General features: G+C 44.7%; 1 long non-coding RNA gene and 2 other non-coding genes across 3 annotated transcripts; 1 reads left to right on the top strand and 2 right to left on the bottom strand.

Moving 5' to 3' along the window:
- Positions 1-1,920: 1,920 nt before the first annotated feature.
- LOC138166238 (uncharacterized) lies at positions 1,921-15,754 on the bottom strand. Its single transcript, XR_011169574.1, has 2 exons — positions 15,353-15,754; positions 1,921-3,004 (listed from the first exon to the last, which is right to left on the bottom strand). It is a non-coding gene; the product is annotated as an uncharacterized lncRNA (long non-coding RNA).
- Positions 9,608-9,679, top strand: TRNAP-AGG (transfer RNA proline (anticodon AGG)). Its single transcript has one exon. It is a non-coding gene; the product is annotated as a tRNA-Pro (tRNA).
- On the bottom strand, positions 10,436-10,507 carry TRNAP-CGG (transfer RNA proline (anticodon CGG)). The gene has a single exon. It is a non-coding gene; the product is annotated as a tRNA-Pro (tRNA).
- Positions 15,755-16,806: the final 1,052 nt, after the last annotated feature.

The raw sequence follows: 16,806 nt of genomic DNA, 5'->3' as shown, positions 1-16,806 counted from the left end.
CAGAGATGAATCGCGTTTTCAGGCTTCATCCCAGCCCCACTCCCTATGGTCCTGCGGGAAGAGGGGGATCTCTGGCCCCGGGAGATTGAAATGGGAGCAGGAGCAGACTTCCTCGACCGCGAGGCGAGGGGAAAACAAGATGACCGGACCCTCCTCCCCTTCCTTTCCTAGCCCCCTCCCCAAATCCCAGGTTCCAGGTGCTGTCAGCAGGGGCCCCCCGCTCCCGCGGCACCGCCATCCCGAAGCCCCAGAGCAGAGTGCGACCCGAGGCGGAGTGTGCCAGCGCCATATCCGATGCCGCCTCCGAGGCCCCGAGGCCCTCCGTCCCAACCTCCGCATCTAGCCCCTTCCTGGCCTGGGCCCCGCCCAACGCCCTTAGCGAGACAGCGATTGGAGGAGAAGGGTTGTCAAACATACTTTACCCCCGGCCCTCCCTCTACCTGGCAATGGGACTCACGGCCCCGGCTCCAGTTCTCCTTCCCTTGCTCTTTGGTGCCTCAGTCTAGGTCATTCATTTGGTGCTGTTACCTCGCTCCAGCTCTGCCTCCTCCACCTAAGACAGTGGGGAGGAGGGGAAGAAGGAGGGCAGAAGTCCCCGCTTCGCGTATTAGCTCGCTTCAGCCTCTTAGAAGATCTATGAACCTTCTTGCCTCACCCCCTCTCTGCCTCGCTCCAAAGTACTTTTTATTTACTATGTGCTAGCTATCTTTTCGCTCCCAGAATCTAGCCCAGTGCCTGGCTCATAATAACTTAACATATACTTGTTGAGTGAATGAATGATGAGGATTGGGGTGGGGAGCAGAGAAGAACCCTCCTAAACCTGTGGTCAGATTAGGTGCTCCATCCCCTAAGGCAAGTCATAGACAGAGGCAGAATGTCTATGATATTCAGCTCCAAGGCCGTTCACTATGACTACAGAAAGTCACGAAATTCATCAATATAAATTCATGTGTGATGAGATCCCACATGTTATAAGGCCCATGAGTGAGGGCTGTCTCCTTCACATGTAGGGTGTCCATACACATCTTTAAACTCTTTTCCCCTCACCCTTCTCCTGGGGAAACATTAATTTTCGCCAGGAGGGGAGGGAGGGAGGAAGTTGAGACCAGAGACTGACCACTCTGCTCTTCTCAGAAAGAGGGTGCTGGGTTCGAATTATATCTATCTATTCCCTTAAATGTTATTTGACTAGGGGAAGTGATTTTCAGGTTCAAGTAGATAGTTCAAGATAGCTGTTTCAATATTGAAGGGAAAATAGGATCCCAAGCTTCATATGTGAGGCTTGAATCCCCCACCAAATACCTCATAGCAAGCAAAATAAATCAGAGATGGTATACATAGGAAACTATATACCAGACAATACAGAGTAAAGCAGCTTTCTTATTGGGAGCAAGCTCAACTAGAGCTGAACTAAAGTTCTCCAAAGTCTCTAGTATAGCAAGCTGAGGATAGGGACATGCTGGAAACTGCCAGCTCCTCTCACGTTGGCTTCTTCCTAGAGTTTTTTCCTTCAGTCCCTTAAGTGGGATTGGCCTCTTTTATCTTCTCTCAAAACTGGAAGCCAAGAGCACTCAAAGTTCACAGACCTAAAGATACTAGACTAGAAGCCTGAAGGGAAGTGGAGAACTGAGGAGCCCTCTCTGTCTCTCTCTCTCTCTGTCTCTGTCTCTGTCTCTCTCTCTCCACCAATAAGGAAAGAATCCTCTACCAATGGGCTTTGGGGCTCCTGTATTGCCTCTGACAAAGGCATTGGACACTGATCTCCACCAATAAGGAAAGAGTCCTCTACCAATAGGCTTTGGAGCTGAAGTTACATTCCTTCCCTGGAAGAAAACTCTTTGCAATCCCTTGCAAAGATCAGCTGGGGAAAGTAAAAACCTGTAACTATATGGTATAAACACAAACATCAGTGCTTTAAAACAACAAGAATGATTTTCATGCAGTCCCAGGTAAGCAACCTTTGGTACTGTTGAAATTGAAAGAAAATAAACATATGCTAACATTACATGTGGTAGACATGGCACTATACAGAGCATCAACTGGAAAGATACTACAGTGACAATATGCCTAACTACATATCCATAGTACGGAGTAATCAATCAAAAGTAATAATCATTACTAACCAACAAAGCCAAGCTAGCTAGTTACAACAATAACACTATCAACAAGCCTACTTATAAAGGATAACTTATTTATAAACATTAGTGTATACGCAAAAAAATCAACAGACACTATAGTATTATAATGCCATACACAGAAGCTTTCCAGAAGAATGCTACTGTGAACAGCTTTTAAGGTTCTGATTACACAGTATAGTGATCACTCTATTCCATAACAAAAGCAAAACATCCATGGAAAATCAAGGTACAGCATTCACAATATTACAACTTACCACAGAAAATCACAATATAATATTCACAACATAGTCTCAAAGTAAAATTGTCATTCTTAAGTTAACCCAATTAGTCACTTATCAGTAGTTTCAAAGTACAGAGTCAAAGTCTTCCACTCTTGGGGCAAAGTCTTGATTAACTCAATCAGTCACTTATCAGTAACAATATCTCAAAGTACAATCAGTCACTTATTCACAAAAGTCTTACTAAGTATCATACCCAAAACCCTCCACCCCTTAGGTCACTAGTAAACTATAATTCCATAATTTACTCAGTACCCAAGGAGAGGTCTTTCCATGTTGACTTGGGGCCTGTTCTCAGATTCTCTGGATCCCCTTCCATGGTCCCAAATTCTACCTGGATTCACCAGACTGTCACCTGGGTTCAATGGCAGACAGCTCCCAGTGCCTTGACCAGCTCTCTGGGCAGGTCCTGCTCCACACTGAAGTTCACAGGGTCTGGTCTATGTCAGATCCTTCACCATTTCTGCTCCAGGGAATTCAAGGCTCAACCAAGCCGCAAACAAACAAAGCCTCAGCATCCCAGTCATGCTTCAGTCAGCTGGGCTCCTGGCTCCTGGGCTCTGGGGCTCCTGGCTCTGTAGTAGACTCCTGAGAAAATAGGACAGCAATGCCAATTGAAATTTAATAGGAGTGTTTATTAACCAGCTGGTGACTACCTCCCCAATAGGGAAGACAGCACTGAGTCTTCTGAAAGGTTTACTTTTATAGAGCTAGGTGTTGCTAATCAACAAAATGTGGTTCCAAAGGGGTGTAATGCTGTTTCTAGTGAAGCCTTAAACAAAAACAAACCTGTGTTTGGGGCAGGTTTACAGGTGAAAAGTTCCTTCACTATTGTGGCCTATTAGGTGATTTCCAGGGACCCTGGTAGGGGCCCCTTCTGGCAGGTTTAGGGGGCTTTGGTGTATAATTTCTGATGGGCACTTCAGCTCTGGCCTCCTAGCTTCTGGCCTCCTGGGCTCCTGGCTCCAGGCTCTGGGCTCCTGTTCAGAAGCAGCTCCACCACCACAACCTTTCAGGACTCAGTTCTCCATTCTTCTGTAGCTGCTCTGCCACCAGATCTCATTCTCAAGGAAATTCTGACTGTGCCTCTCTGGGGCTTTTCTTATATACACAGCATTAGCTACTTCTTTCAGCCAACCCCTTCCTGTTATATCAGTAGCAGGAAACAGGAGTTCATACCTTCTGTTCCCCCAATCAGAGGCTTGATCAGTTACTAAGTGTTAAGTACCTGCTACTTTTGCCAACACAAAGGGATCTTCAAATTCAAATTATATTACCATTACAAGTATGAATACTACATAAAACATAGTCAAATGAACATAACAGTAAAATTAAAATCAAGCATACTCAAACATGCAGTAATTCATATGGAGAGCAGTAACATATCCAAGTACATGCATGGCACTTTTCACATAGTCAATCTCTAGTACTGTTGCCTAGATATATGTGTAACTCTGTTCTCAGGTTTACCTGTAACATCATATCAGTCTAGTGACTGCTCTGATATATCTAATTCTCTTGTTACCACTGATCTCTCTGTTCCTATGCCAGAGCTAGTTTTTGGTATGGGCTGACCATTAGACTTGTATGTCTACACCTGGACTAGATGTCATGGCAGATTGGCTGTCAGTAAGTTTGAGTTCTGTGGGATGAATCTGTACCCTAGGAGTCGCTGTAGAAGTATTGGGCATGAGAAGAGTTGCCTCTGAATTCTGTTCTCCTGTCCTGTAATAATATATAGTTTCCTTCACTGGATGCATCTTCAGTGCCCATATCTGGGTCACAAAGTCTTCATAGTGTTGTACCTGGCTCCATTCTTTCCCCTCCCCCAACCTCTGTTCTTCCTCCTGGAAGTGAGCAGACTGCCAGGTTTAGCTCTGCCCTCCCCCAGTCAGCTCTCCTTCATGGAGGTGGGCTGAGGAGACTTGGGCCTGGCAGGAATTTCAAGGTGTGTACTGATCAATCACTGATTTTGGCCTCTGCAAGTTCCTGCTTATACAATACCTAACCACTGGCCACATGGCATCCTTTAAAAGCTGAGGCTTTACCTGAGATCTGGGCTGTACGATTTGGGTTGGGATGGTGGGAAGGGACGCCGTCAGCCTGCCAACATGTGGCCTGATCAGCCAACATGACGCCAATAAAGAGTTCAATTTTAAATTGTTACTTTGGTCTTGCTTGTGTTTTCTAGGTACAACAATAGCACTGGTAGACATTCTCTTTTCCTCAGTCTTTGCCTGGGTGGATGTCCATCAGTTCTCTCTACCTATGCATTAGAAAGTCCAACTAACTCTCCTATGGGAAATAGTAGGTGATTGTAATGAATAGTCTTGATAAAGCTCCCTCCATTCTCTGGGGCAATTTTGTTAAAAGAAAAGTTGTCCAGTCTCTCAATTGGTCTGTAAGGGTTAGCTTTTCACCAGGCAGAAGCTGGAGATAAGGAAGATAGCCAGCTCCTCTCATGTCTTCCCAGAGTCTTTCTTCAGCAACTTGAAGTAGGATTGGCTTTGCCTATCTCTCTTTAAACTGGGAGCTAAAAATACTTGGTCCAAAGAGACCTGAAAAGACTGGAAGTCTGAAGAAAACTTTCTTTCTCTCAGTAACCAATTCCACCCTGTCCCTGACACATTGCTCTCCACCAATCAGGAAAGAGTCCCATCCCACTGGACTTTGGGTCTGGGGTTACATATGGTAGATAGTTGGTGCTTTACTAAGGATTCAGAGGATCACAAATTTAGAGCCGAAAAGGATTTTGGAAGGCATCTGTTCTACCTCCCCAAGTTTATTGATGAGAAAACTGAATTCCAGATGAATGATCTAACTTTTTCAAAGTCACAAAGGTGGTGATGGAAGTAGAATGTGAAGCCCACTCACACCAAATTCAGTGCTCTTTCCTGAGCACAAATTTGTATATTTCCTTTTGCCTTTGGACACATAAGACCAATTCTAACAACCCCTTTATTTGTCTCTCCAATGGGAATCTGTAAGCCATTCTTCCACTTAGCTGCAATTTCCTTTTGTCTTCTAGTTTTGTTTATGACAAACATTTCAAGCCTGATGATGTAATCCAGGAGTAGTATTTCTGTTCATTGGTCACTGGACAAGGATTTCACTTTGGGAATCCCAACAGGTAAATTCGTGTTTATTGGCCATCTAAAACTTAAGTGATTCTTGCTCCACCCTTTCTGCCCTTCTCTGCCCTACAAAGCAGGAACCCCATAGCAATGAGGGCAATTTCATATTTTCTCTTTGTTTCATGGCTTGCCAAAGCCAAAGATTTCATCAGCAAGTGGCTAGTGTAGTTAGGCCTCTCCTTCTTCAGCTAGGGTGAGCCTTATATATGAGAAAGAGGCTGTGGTTGGTATAATACTCAAAGCCTTTTGAACAGGGTTTGTGTTTTCTGGTTCACTTCACCTCAGAATAAGGCTTTGTCATCTGGATCTAAGATACCAATTGGCCATTTTATGTTTCATTTAGAAAAAAAGCAATAAAAAATGAGGGAGAAGGGAGGGATTCACAGGGCACAGAGAGATCAGCTGACTTTTTCCACCCATAAGAAAAAAAAAAGGACGTTATCTCTCCCCCACATCTTATTTAATATTTAAAATACAACACCCTGAAAGTATATCAGATGCACTTTCTCCACTGCTCATAGATTGTTATGAAGTTTGTGAGACACCATAAACAGTGACAAGGGATACAGTATCAAGAAGAAGCTCATAAAAGGGCCAAAGGAAAGGTTATTTATGGAGCTGAAACAGCATGTTTCTGTAAAATACCCTTTCAGAGCATCAAGCTCAGTTTGATAGCAGTTCACATTCCTTACACAAGGAAAAAAAATACATTCTGAGGCACTGCTTAAAGTAAAAAATATGTGTCATATAAAGAAATTGCCAAAGAGGAAGTGAGGGGGAGGGGAGGAAAGGAAGGGGAAGGGAAGAGAGAGACAGAGTCAAGACAGAAGTGAAGAGAAAGAAGGTTCATAAGCAGAAGTGGCTTGTGGTACAGTGGAAAGAATCCTTGGATCTGGATTTTTGAAAACCAAGGTTCAAATCTGGGCTCTGCTACTTATTACATGCAGATAGATGCATACCTACATGCCATTTTTACTACCTATTTTTAAAAGTATGAGATATCTGTGTATAAGAAATCTCTGAGAACATGTTAGGCACTTTTGACGAAGTGTATTTCTCTACACTAAAAAATACTACTCACCATAATCAGACTCCAGTTCCATGCTTTGCACACAGTGAATATTCAATAAATGTTGACTAGCAGCTGGCAGGAATTTGATTTAAGAACACTATAGGATTTTGCAGCTTTAGAAAATTCTTTGCCTAATGTAAGTATGGTGAGGGATGCTGAGGACAAACAGGAACTAGCAAATAAATACTGTGTTGTTTTTTTTAAAGGGAACCAGGAGAGGACCAAAGTAGGTATCTGTTAACTAGGTGAATGGGGTAAGCCAGCCTCTCTCACCTCTTGGATTCCTACTTCCCCCTCTGTATATCTAGAATATGCTGGAGGAAAAAGAATGCCTGGACCAATGCTTGGTGTTGACTGGGATTCATGGAAAAACATTGAAGACAAACAATCAAAAGCTTTTTCATATTTTTTAATATCTAAAAATAAAATAGCTAAAGAAAAGTATCTCTAAAATCACTGTAGTTTTGTTGAATTTAGATGACAAAGAAGAAATCCAAGCATTTAATTTCAGTCATCCAACTGAGTCAGTAAAATGATCACTGAGCTCAACAAGCTCTCACTCCATTTGATGGCAGGATTGAAACTACCTAGAGTAGGAGAATCCAATTTTTAAATGTCCAAAGAACCTGCCTTTTTTAAAAAAAGTAGGTTTTGTTAAACAAAGTAACCTCAGATCTAGAGCACATTAAGACCTCTAAGTTTATTCTATTATTCCTGCTCAGCACCGGAGGTTTATGAAAAAATAAACTTTCATAATTACTTTATGAAGTAATTTCTCAAAGCACTTACTCAAAACAGTTTTCAAATAAAACACAGAAGGATGGAAACAGAATACTTTAAAATGCCAGGGCTCCCAAACTATAATTTACTGCTTGTCAATCTAGTGCTTGTGGCTAGAAGACAGATGAAAATTCCCAGCTGGAGGATGACCCATCCAGGCTAGGGTCTTCAAACAGGCTTAGTTATAGCCTATCAGGTTCATTCAAGTAAACAAACACATTTATCTGCACACATATATGTACTGAGTGCAGATCTCGGGGCTTGGCACTGGCAGGAGCAGTGAGATACAAAATTTAGGGGAAAAAAACAATCTTTGCCTTCAAATAGCTTATAGACTAATAGGCAATTATACACAACCACTGTAATGCCCCAGTAGCAGCTGACTTTCCATTGTCAAAGGTTTGGAACAAACACTTAAGGAGCCTTTTAAAAAGCTTAGCAAATTCCACCAAGTAGAAAGGGAGGTTCCCAGCTCTCAGCTCTCAGCTTTTGATGCTGGTATTTTCTTAAGTGATCTCAATTTATTCTGAAGAACTCTCCTAGGTAAGTAGGTGCTGGAAATGGTTCCTTCTGCAGAGAGAGTAGGGCTGGGGTTTGTGTGTTTCACTGCTAATGGAACTCTCCATCACATTTTGGACACCTTGGCCATATCCAGGAGCTATTTAAAGATTAAGGAATCAGTTGAGGAAAGAGCTATTAAATGAAAAAATAAAAAACAACAAAACAAACAACCAAATCCCTATGATGCTACTGGGTATTGACCCCGTGACCATCTCTGGATTCTCCCTTATTCATTTAACAAATAATTGTTTTGTCTGCTTTTGAGTAGGAAACAGGAAAGAGCATTGGAGAACTGGGTCCTAGTTCCTGTTCCTTGATCTTGAGCCACTGAGATCCCTTCTTTGGAGATGGGTTCTGTCATCAGTAAAAATATTATCTGGGAAATCCCTTCTGCTCTGAAATTCTAACTCCAAAACAGAGTGAGGTGTGCCACAGAAGTGGTACAAAACACACTACGACAAATTAGAGAATGGGAAGATCTTTTCCTACTGCGATTAATCCTTCTTCAAGGAGTTGGAATTTGAAGCTACATCTTTGAAAAATGGGTATTTTGGTAAAGAATCAGAAGATGGAACAGAGGTCAGCATAACAGGTGGAGGGAAAGACTAGCCCAAAGAAAGAAAGGCACAATGGTTGAACTGCACAAGACTTTTGCCTGGAGGTGAGGATGCATGAGGAATGAATGAGGGAGGAAAGGTAGGTAAGAATCAGATTTTGAAGTTTTGGACAGCAGTTTAGTCAGATAATGATGCTGTGTGAATATGACATATTACAATGAATAAACCAGAGGAAAGTGGGAGAATTAATGCCCTCTCTTAATACAATAACCAATCTTGACTCCAGCGGTGGGCGGTGGGTTAAAGGCACAGAACACACACTCTATTCGGTTGAAGCACTCACACTACCTTCTACAAGAAACGTAGTGGATTCCTCCCGCAGCTGTTAGCTGGAAGTCAGTCAGTGAATGCTTTTGTAAAGCGCCTACTAAAATTCCAGGCACTGTGATCAAGTGCTTTGATACCTCCCTCCTCCCTTCCCCCAATCACTTTGCACTTATTTTTAAAGTATACGATAAATAATTACGTTTGCACATATTGCCTTTCTTATATAGAAAGTAAGCTACTTGGAGGATAGATAATAAATGCCGGTGGATTGATTGCTAATTTTAATTTTTGCAATCGGAGGGTTGGGTGACTGATTTTGGGAAACAACAGCATTGTAAAAACAATAAAAAAGCTATAATAAAATAAAAAAAAAAAGAAATACACGCTGTTCTGCAGATTTAGAATTCAATAAGGGATAAAGTTTGCAGTCTGGCAAAGGGCCGCACAGAATATCAAAGTGAGTCATTACCAAAAGACTAAGTGGAAATAATAGCACAGTTGTAAAGACGTTATTGAGAGAACTTTGGTCGTTCTCAAGTCATTACTCTCCTTTCTTCTTAATCCAGGGGAAAAATAACCTTTTTAAAAATATTTCTACTCTAAAAGCTTACAAAAGAGAAGGGAGGGTTTTAAATTAGCGGTTGTAACAATGATTCCAGGTGACAAAATGCAAGGGGACGCAACTTCCACCAGGGGGCTCCAAAGTTAGAATACAAATCACCAGACTTCTTTAAAATGGCAAGAAGAAGTTGGGTGTGCTGGCTCGTTGGTCTAGGGGTATGATTCTCGCTTAGGGTGCGAGAGGTCCCGGGTTCAAATCCCGGACGAGCCCTCTTTTCTTTCCACGTTGTATTTATAAGATTAAAACAATTTAACAATTTCAAATTATGCACTGACCCAAGTAATTTTTAAAGGCAGATGTTAAACTTATTGCGATTCGTAGCACTGACAGGATATACATTTAGCAGAACCTACCCCGCTCCTATTGGGATTCCTTTCCTTCTAGGCCTCCCCTTCTCTAGCCCTCAGCAAACGCGAGACAAATACAAACCCTAACCCGCTCTTTGTTCAAGGGGAGAGGTCTTTTCTTTCTGTCGGGTCTCTCTTTGGGGGGCTGTCCCTTTTGCATCCATTTCACGCCCTCCTCTTATACTCGCCCCTTGCCCCAGACGCTTCTCCCCATATCCAGCCTGTGATTCCAGCTCCCCTGCCTGCGCGGTGTCCCAGCATCCCAGCACCCGGAGGGGTTCCCACTAAAGACAAGGCAACCCAGCCCTGGGCCGACGAATTCGCAAAGGTAAGCGAGTGTGTAAGAGTGCTCACAAGCACCGTGGCAAAGAAGGCACGCGTGTATCTAGTAAAACATCTGTAGAAAAGGCCAAACGCTCTCCTCCGTCCCCACAGGATTTCCCCATCCCGGGGACTCCTGGCCCCAGCCCCTGGCTAGAATGCACGTGCCCAGCGTTCCCCGGCCGAGAGAAAACGACGACTCTCCGGGTCACCGGAGCACGTTCAGAGCGTTCGGAGTTTTAAACCCTGCAGTTAGTGGGAAAATACGAAAAATCTAAGCGGGGGGGAGAAAAAACTTGGGCTCGTCCGGGATTTGAACCCGGGACCTCTCGCACCCGAAGCGAGAATCATACCCCTAGACCAACGAGCCACTTCTAACTAAAACTGCCCCGGCTGCTCCCTTCAGCTTCGCCCCACCCCGCTCCTCACTTCCGCCCCAGAGGGCCGGCCTGGCACAGAACCCCTCCCCCTCGCAGGCCCTTGCCTACGGAGCCGGCCAGGCCACTCTGGCCACGGCGCGGGGGGCCGCCAGGGGCTCCCGAGGGCTGCGCCGGCCCCCCTCCTCCTCGCAGGCCCAGCTCCCGCCCGGCGGGAAGGGAGCCTCGCTAAACTAACTCCCGCGAACGTGCGTGGCCAAAAGCGAAGGAACCACGAGCTCCGCGGAGGCCGCCCCCCAGCCCTGCCCCGGCGCTGCCAGCCCAGTGGGCGCATCCACCCGGTGCCAACCGTACCCTCCAAGTGCCCTGATAGAGAGCCCTGGGGCCAGAGGCCCCTCCTCTCTCCTCTCCCCCTCCTTCTCCCCCCTCCCCTCTCTGCTCTTCTCCCCTACTCTTCCTCCTAAATCTGCCTCCCCTCTCCCACTCTTCTTTCCCCTCCCTCTCCCTCCTCTCCCCTCCCTGGTCTCTTCCTCTTTCTTCCTCCCCTCTCTTCTCCTCCCTCCTCCCCTCTCCTTTTCCCCCTCCTCTCACCCTCCTCTTCCCCTTTCCTTTATCCCTCGACCATTCTTCCTCTTCTGTCTGCTCCCCTCCTCCTCTCTCCCCTTCCCCTCTCCTCTCTCCCCTAGCTCAGCCCCGCCTTCCCATCTCCCTTCTTCATCCTGAGAAATGGGAGGAGTGGGGAAATAACTGGGACTGAGAGAAGGGAGAAAGATTGAAGAGAAGGAGGAACGAGGAGGAGAAGGACAGGATAGGTAAAGACAGACCAGAGAAGGGAGAAAACTGAAACCAAGGGGATGGAGAGAAGTCACAGAATCCCAGAGCTGAACTTGGTGAACTTGGCTGAACCTGCCCAATCCAAAATTTATTTAGCACTACTACAAGTCACTGTGCTAGGTTCAGAACGAGGACACAGACAAGAAAACAGCAGTCCCTGACCTCTGGGAACTGGCGTTCTCTTGGGGGATACACCATGTAAACAGATGAGTATATGTCAGATAATGAGGCAAGGAGGGCACTAACAGCTAAGGGCATGGGGATGAGGATGCAGATTTGCTGAGCCTTGAAGGAAAAAAAGCAGAGGTGATAAGGGAGATTGTATTCCAGACAAGGGAGACAGCCTGTGAAAAGTCACTAAGGCAGAAGGAATGAGGAGATGGGGGGGATCAGCAGGTAGGCGGCTTTGACTAGACCTAGAGTGGAGTAAACCTGGAGCCAAATAGGGAAGGGCTTTAAATGCTGAGCTAAGTTTATATTTTGTCCTGGAGACAATGGGAAGTGACATAGTCAAAACTTATGTTTTTGGAAGATTATTTTAGCAGCTTTGTGGAAGATGGATTGGAGAAGAGACTGGAAGCTGTAAATCTCGTTGAGATTTTTTTTTCATTGCAGCAGTCCACTGGAGTGGAGGGAAGGGGACAGATCCACGATACTTTGTGGAATTAGAACCTATTGGATATGGGGAATGAGGAAGAGGAAAAAAGGAGGAATGACTGAGCTTAGGCTCGTAGGTGACTCGAAGAATGAAGGTACCCGAAACACAAAATAGAGAACGTAAGAGGAATAGGCTTAGGGAGAAAATAAATTCCATTTGCACATGTTGAGTTTGAGATGCCAATGGGACATTCCAATTGGAGGTGTCTATTAAGCTGTTGGTGATATGGAACCAGAGATCAGGAGAGAAAGTGGAGCTGCTTATATACTTCTAAGGGTATCTATACAGAGGTAACTGAATCCATGGTAACTCAAGACTACCAAGAGAAAGGACAGAGAGATAAAAGAAGAAAGCCCAAGACAGACCTTGGAGGGACACTCATAGTTAGGGTATGAACTCCATGATAATCCAGCAAAAGAGACTGAGAAAAACTGGCTAGATAGGTAAAAGGAGAGCTAGAAGAGAATATTGTTACAAAAGCCCAGAGAAGAGACAGTATCCAGAAGAAGAGGATGGTCAGCATTGCCAAACACTGCACAGAAAACAAGAAGGATGAGGCCTGAGACTAGGCCAGTGATTTAGCAATTAGATCATGGGTAACCTTGGAGAAAGTTTTACCTCCCTAGGTCTAAATGTCTTCATCTATAAAAAATAAGGGAATTGGAATAAAAACCCAGTTCCAAGGACTATGATTTAGAAGAGTGATGGGATTGGAAAAGGAGGTACTGGGAAACTTCTAGCTTTGAGGAGCATTTAGTGATAATGCATTCCTTGCATAAATAATTCTATGGATAGGGACTTACACTGTTTACAATCTGTTTTTTTTTCTTGGTTGTGGAAAAAGTGAATGAAGTAAGCAATGAATTAAACAGAGGGACAAAGATTTACTTGGATTGAAAAATGTAGTGACTCCTCATAACTCCAAATTCATGTAAATTCATATTTGCAGTAGCAGGTCAGAATATGGGAGATTCTAAATTAAGATTTTTGTATTTTTCTTCTCTTCCCCTTTCTTCCTGGTTTGTCCTCCATAGACTTTTGAAAACAAAAGCCTCTGGGTTGCTGTAGTGGACACAGCATTTACCCTGAAGTCTGACTAGTTTGCCATCTCTCTCTCTCTCTGTCTCTGTCTCTCTCTCTCTCTCCAATTAGGGGTTAAGTGACTTGCTGAGGATCACATAATTAGAAAGTGCCTGAGGCCACATATGAACTCAGGTCCTCCTGACTCCAGGGATGATGCTCTCTATCCACTGAACCACAAGCCTATTTTCTTTTTAAGAGAGCTGATGAATTACCCCAGACAGTCAGCTTATTACTTTACAATGTAATCACAGACTGTTAGGGTACTAAGGGCTGTGGAAATCATTTACCCTCTCATCAACCTTCTCATTTTACATATTAGAAAATGAAGGCACAGAAAGGTTAACAGAAATTAGTAAAAAAAAAAAAATGCAACATTAAACACTTTATGATGACTGGACCAAAACAAATGTAACAAAAATCAAGCCCCTGCCCTTAAGGATTTTATAGGGAGACAGAAGGAAAATGGAAAAGAAAATATATAAAAAACCAAAAAATAATAAATGTAGAAAACATTTTCATGATGAATTGTACTTGTATAGAGAAACATATAGTTATATTAAGGAGTTGCTTAAGTCAAGTGGGGTTAGTCATGAAAGGGGTGTAGAGGAACTTTAAAGAAGAGGGAAATGGTGTGGTGAAAAAGAATACTTTCCATGAAGAAGGGATTGCTTGTAAAAAGGTTCCAGAGAAGAAGCAGATTTCTGTGTATGTGTCTAACTGCAGTCCAATAAGAGATACGTGTGTGTGGCTTAACACCTAGTCCAACCCACATTTTACAGCTAAGGAAATGAAGCTGGAAGGTTTTTCTGTCTACATTAATAGGGAGAGTTATTAGTTGGAATTTTTGACACCCTATGATCAGGAATTTTAATTTGATGGGGCTGTTTCTTCTGAGAATACGAATAATGATCATTTATCTAGCACTTAAAAATTTGCAAAGTCTTTCCAAGCATAGTGAAATTTGATTCTCATAATAATCCTGGGAAGTCGGTACTATAGATATTATCATCATTTTACTGGTGAGGTAACTGAGGTTAAGAAATTTACTTGCCTATGGTCGCATAACTACAAAGTGTCAGAAGCTGGATTTGAACCAGAGCTTTCATATTCACGTCCGGCACCGTGAAATAATCAAAATCACACTTTAAAATTTCTTTACCACCTAACCAACCCCTTTTTTACCTTTTGCCTAAAGGTATTTGTATTTCCCCATTAGAAAATATTAACTCCTTTGCTGGGGGAGGGGGGAGGAGGGGGCAGGGACTGTCTCTGCCTGCTTGTATTTCTAGCACTTGTGCCAGGCTCATAGTAAGCGCTTAATAAATGCCTCGACTTGAAATACATATTGCGATACCTTCTTCCCCACCCTCCAAACTAATTTTCTTCCGACCCACCCTTTACCCCACCGCTAGGTTAAACTTGCAAACGATCCGATCCCCTTCATTGTACTGCTCAAAACTCTCAGAATAAAATCCTACCTCGATAGCTTGGCATTCAAGGCGCTCTCCTCTCCGGACCATTTGCTCTCTCCTGTGCATGACCCAATCTTTCTTGCCTGTATTTCTTTGCGTATGGCTCTGTCCTGCTCTTCCTCCGTCTGTACCAACTAGAATTCCACTCACCTTTTACCACAGTCAGTCCAGATACCTTCTCCCCCATTCAGCTGACTTTCTCAAAACCTCTGCCTACAAAATATGAGCTGTCAGGGATCCTACCTACCTTACGACTTCGCAGTCAGAGGCTGCTTTCTGAGGACAGGCTTGAGCGGAACATTCCGCCTCTTATATAGAACGACACTTTGCTTACTGAAAGGAGCTGAAAAAGGACTTCTGTGTAAGGAATACCCGTAATACCACCTCTCAACCAAAACATCCTGGAGACTCACTGGGGAACGACTAAAAGGAACTGTGGTACGTGAATGTAACCAAATACAGTTGTGGATGAGCACAGAGAAGCGCGGGAAAACTTCCCTCAACTGCTGCACCAAAGAACCCAGAAGCCAAGAAATGCAATGACCTCAGCGCAACACCACGATCAAAAGCAAAGCTGCCAATGGACAAAAGAACGAGCCTGGTCCCAAAGAGTCACGAGAAGGCCCTCCTGCCTCCCCCAGAGCTCGAAGGGCCACGGCTGTGGAACACTGGAAAATACACAGAATGTTGCTAGGACACCCTGTATTTTCAGGCTTTTTTCAATGTATCAATTGAAAACTTTTTTTTTATCTTTCTTTTTTTTTTTTTCCCCCCTTAAAAACATTCCTCACATGAGATGTTCTTGGCCGAAAACCGATGCTAGAAGGCGCAGACTGCTCCGAGGACCTTCCCCCCTTGGGACAAGTATCCTTCGTTCTGACGGGTGCGCTTCGCTGTACGGGATGGCTCTCTGGCAGGGGGAGGGGAGGGATAGGGGAGTCCTGGTCCGGTAAAACTCCGAAGACTTAAGCCGGATGCTCTGGGGTGGGGATGGGAGCCTCTGACGCGGGAGCCCCTCGGGGCCCTGGGGCAGGGGAAGGGCCCGGCAGAGCCCGAGGCGCTGCGGTGCATTGTGGGCCCCCAGCTCGGGTCGGGGCCGTCCAGCCGCGGGTGGGGGAGGCCCCGGGGGCCCGCCTGGAGGAGAAGGGGAGGGGACGCACGGAGCCAGGGGCGCGGTGGGACAGGAGGGAATGAGCAGGAGGGGAAACTGAGGGAGGGGGCAGCCGACCGAAGGCAGACTTTGACAGTAGCCGGTGTCAAACCTGACAGGAGCTGGCTGCCGCTGCTATCCCCCACGAGGCCGGTGCGCGGAAGGGAAGGGAGGGCCCCCTATGCCCGCCGCTGATTGGCTGGAGCCCGGAGGGCCTGCCCTCTGGCGCCACCTGCATCCCGATAGGGGGAACGGCCGCGCCTCGCCCGGGCCGCCCTTGACTGCCCTCTCTCGGCTGGAGAGGGAGGAGCAGGGAGAAAGAGAGTTTGGGCTGGCTTGGGCATATGATAGTAGCCAGCTGCTGCTAGCATCCAGCAGCCCGAGGGCGTCTGAGCGTAAGTCTTTCTCCAAGTGTTAAAATATTTGTCAAATGCTTTGCCAGTCTTAAAGTGTTAGATGATTGACCATCATAATTTATTATGGGAGGCAGCTAGGTAACACACTGAATGGACTTGGTGTCAGGGAGACCTGAGTTCAAATTCAGCTTCAGGCATTTACTACCTGTGTGAGCTGGGCAAGGCAAACTGAGGATAATAGCAACTACTTCCCTGAGTGAATGTGTGTAAATGGTATAATTATTTCTGTTCTTGCTTTCTCTTGAATAAATGTCATTGTTCCTGATTTTGCTTCCTATTGAGTATTATTTATTTCTGTGAGATACCAGTAGGACATACAGAGAAATATGTGTGTTTAGAGCTTGGAAAAGATATTTCAGCTGGAGATGTGGGAGTCTAAAGGTAGTTGTATAAAGGTAGTTGTTGAAGTCATAGGAATGAATGACACGGCAAAGGAGAGAGCATGAATAAAGAGAGAACTGGAACTTATAATGGCTGAGTAATTGTGGTGATCTTTAGAAAATTGTAGAGAATAGGAGATTGGCCAAAGGACCAGGAAGGGAGAAATTCCCAAATTAAAAAAAAAAAGTAGGAACAAATCACTGAGAGCCATCATGGCTTTGTCAATAACAAGTTATACCAAACTAATCTCATTTTCCTTTCTTGACAATGTTGCTAGATCCTCCAGGGAATTCCCCAA

Source organism: Petaurus breviceps, unplaced genomic scaffold, assembly GCF_028583685.1.
Source record: "Petaurus breviceps papuanus isolate PSGF00001 unplaced genomic scaffold, PetGlider_PUasm1.0 220, whole genome shotgun sequence".
NCBI lineage: Eukaryota > Metazoa > Chordata > Mammalia > Diprotodontia > Petauridae > Petaurus > Petaurus breviceps.
Note: the sequence above shows the minus strand (reverse complement) of the source record. Positions and strands in the feature narration are given on the sequence as shown.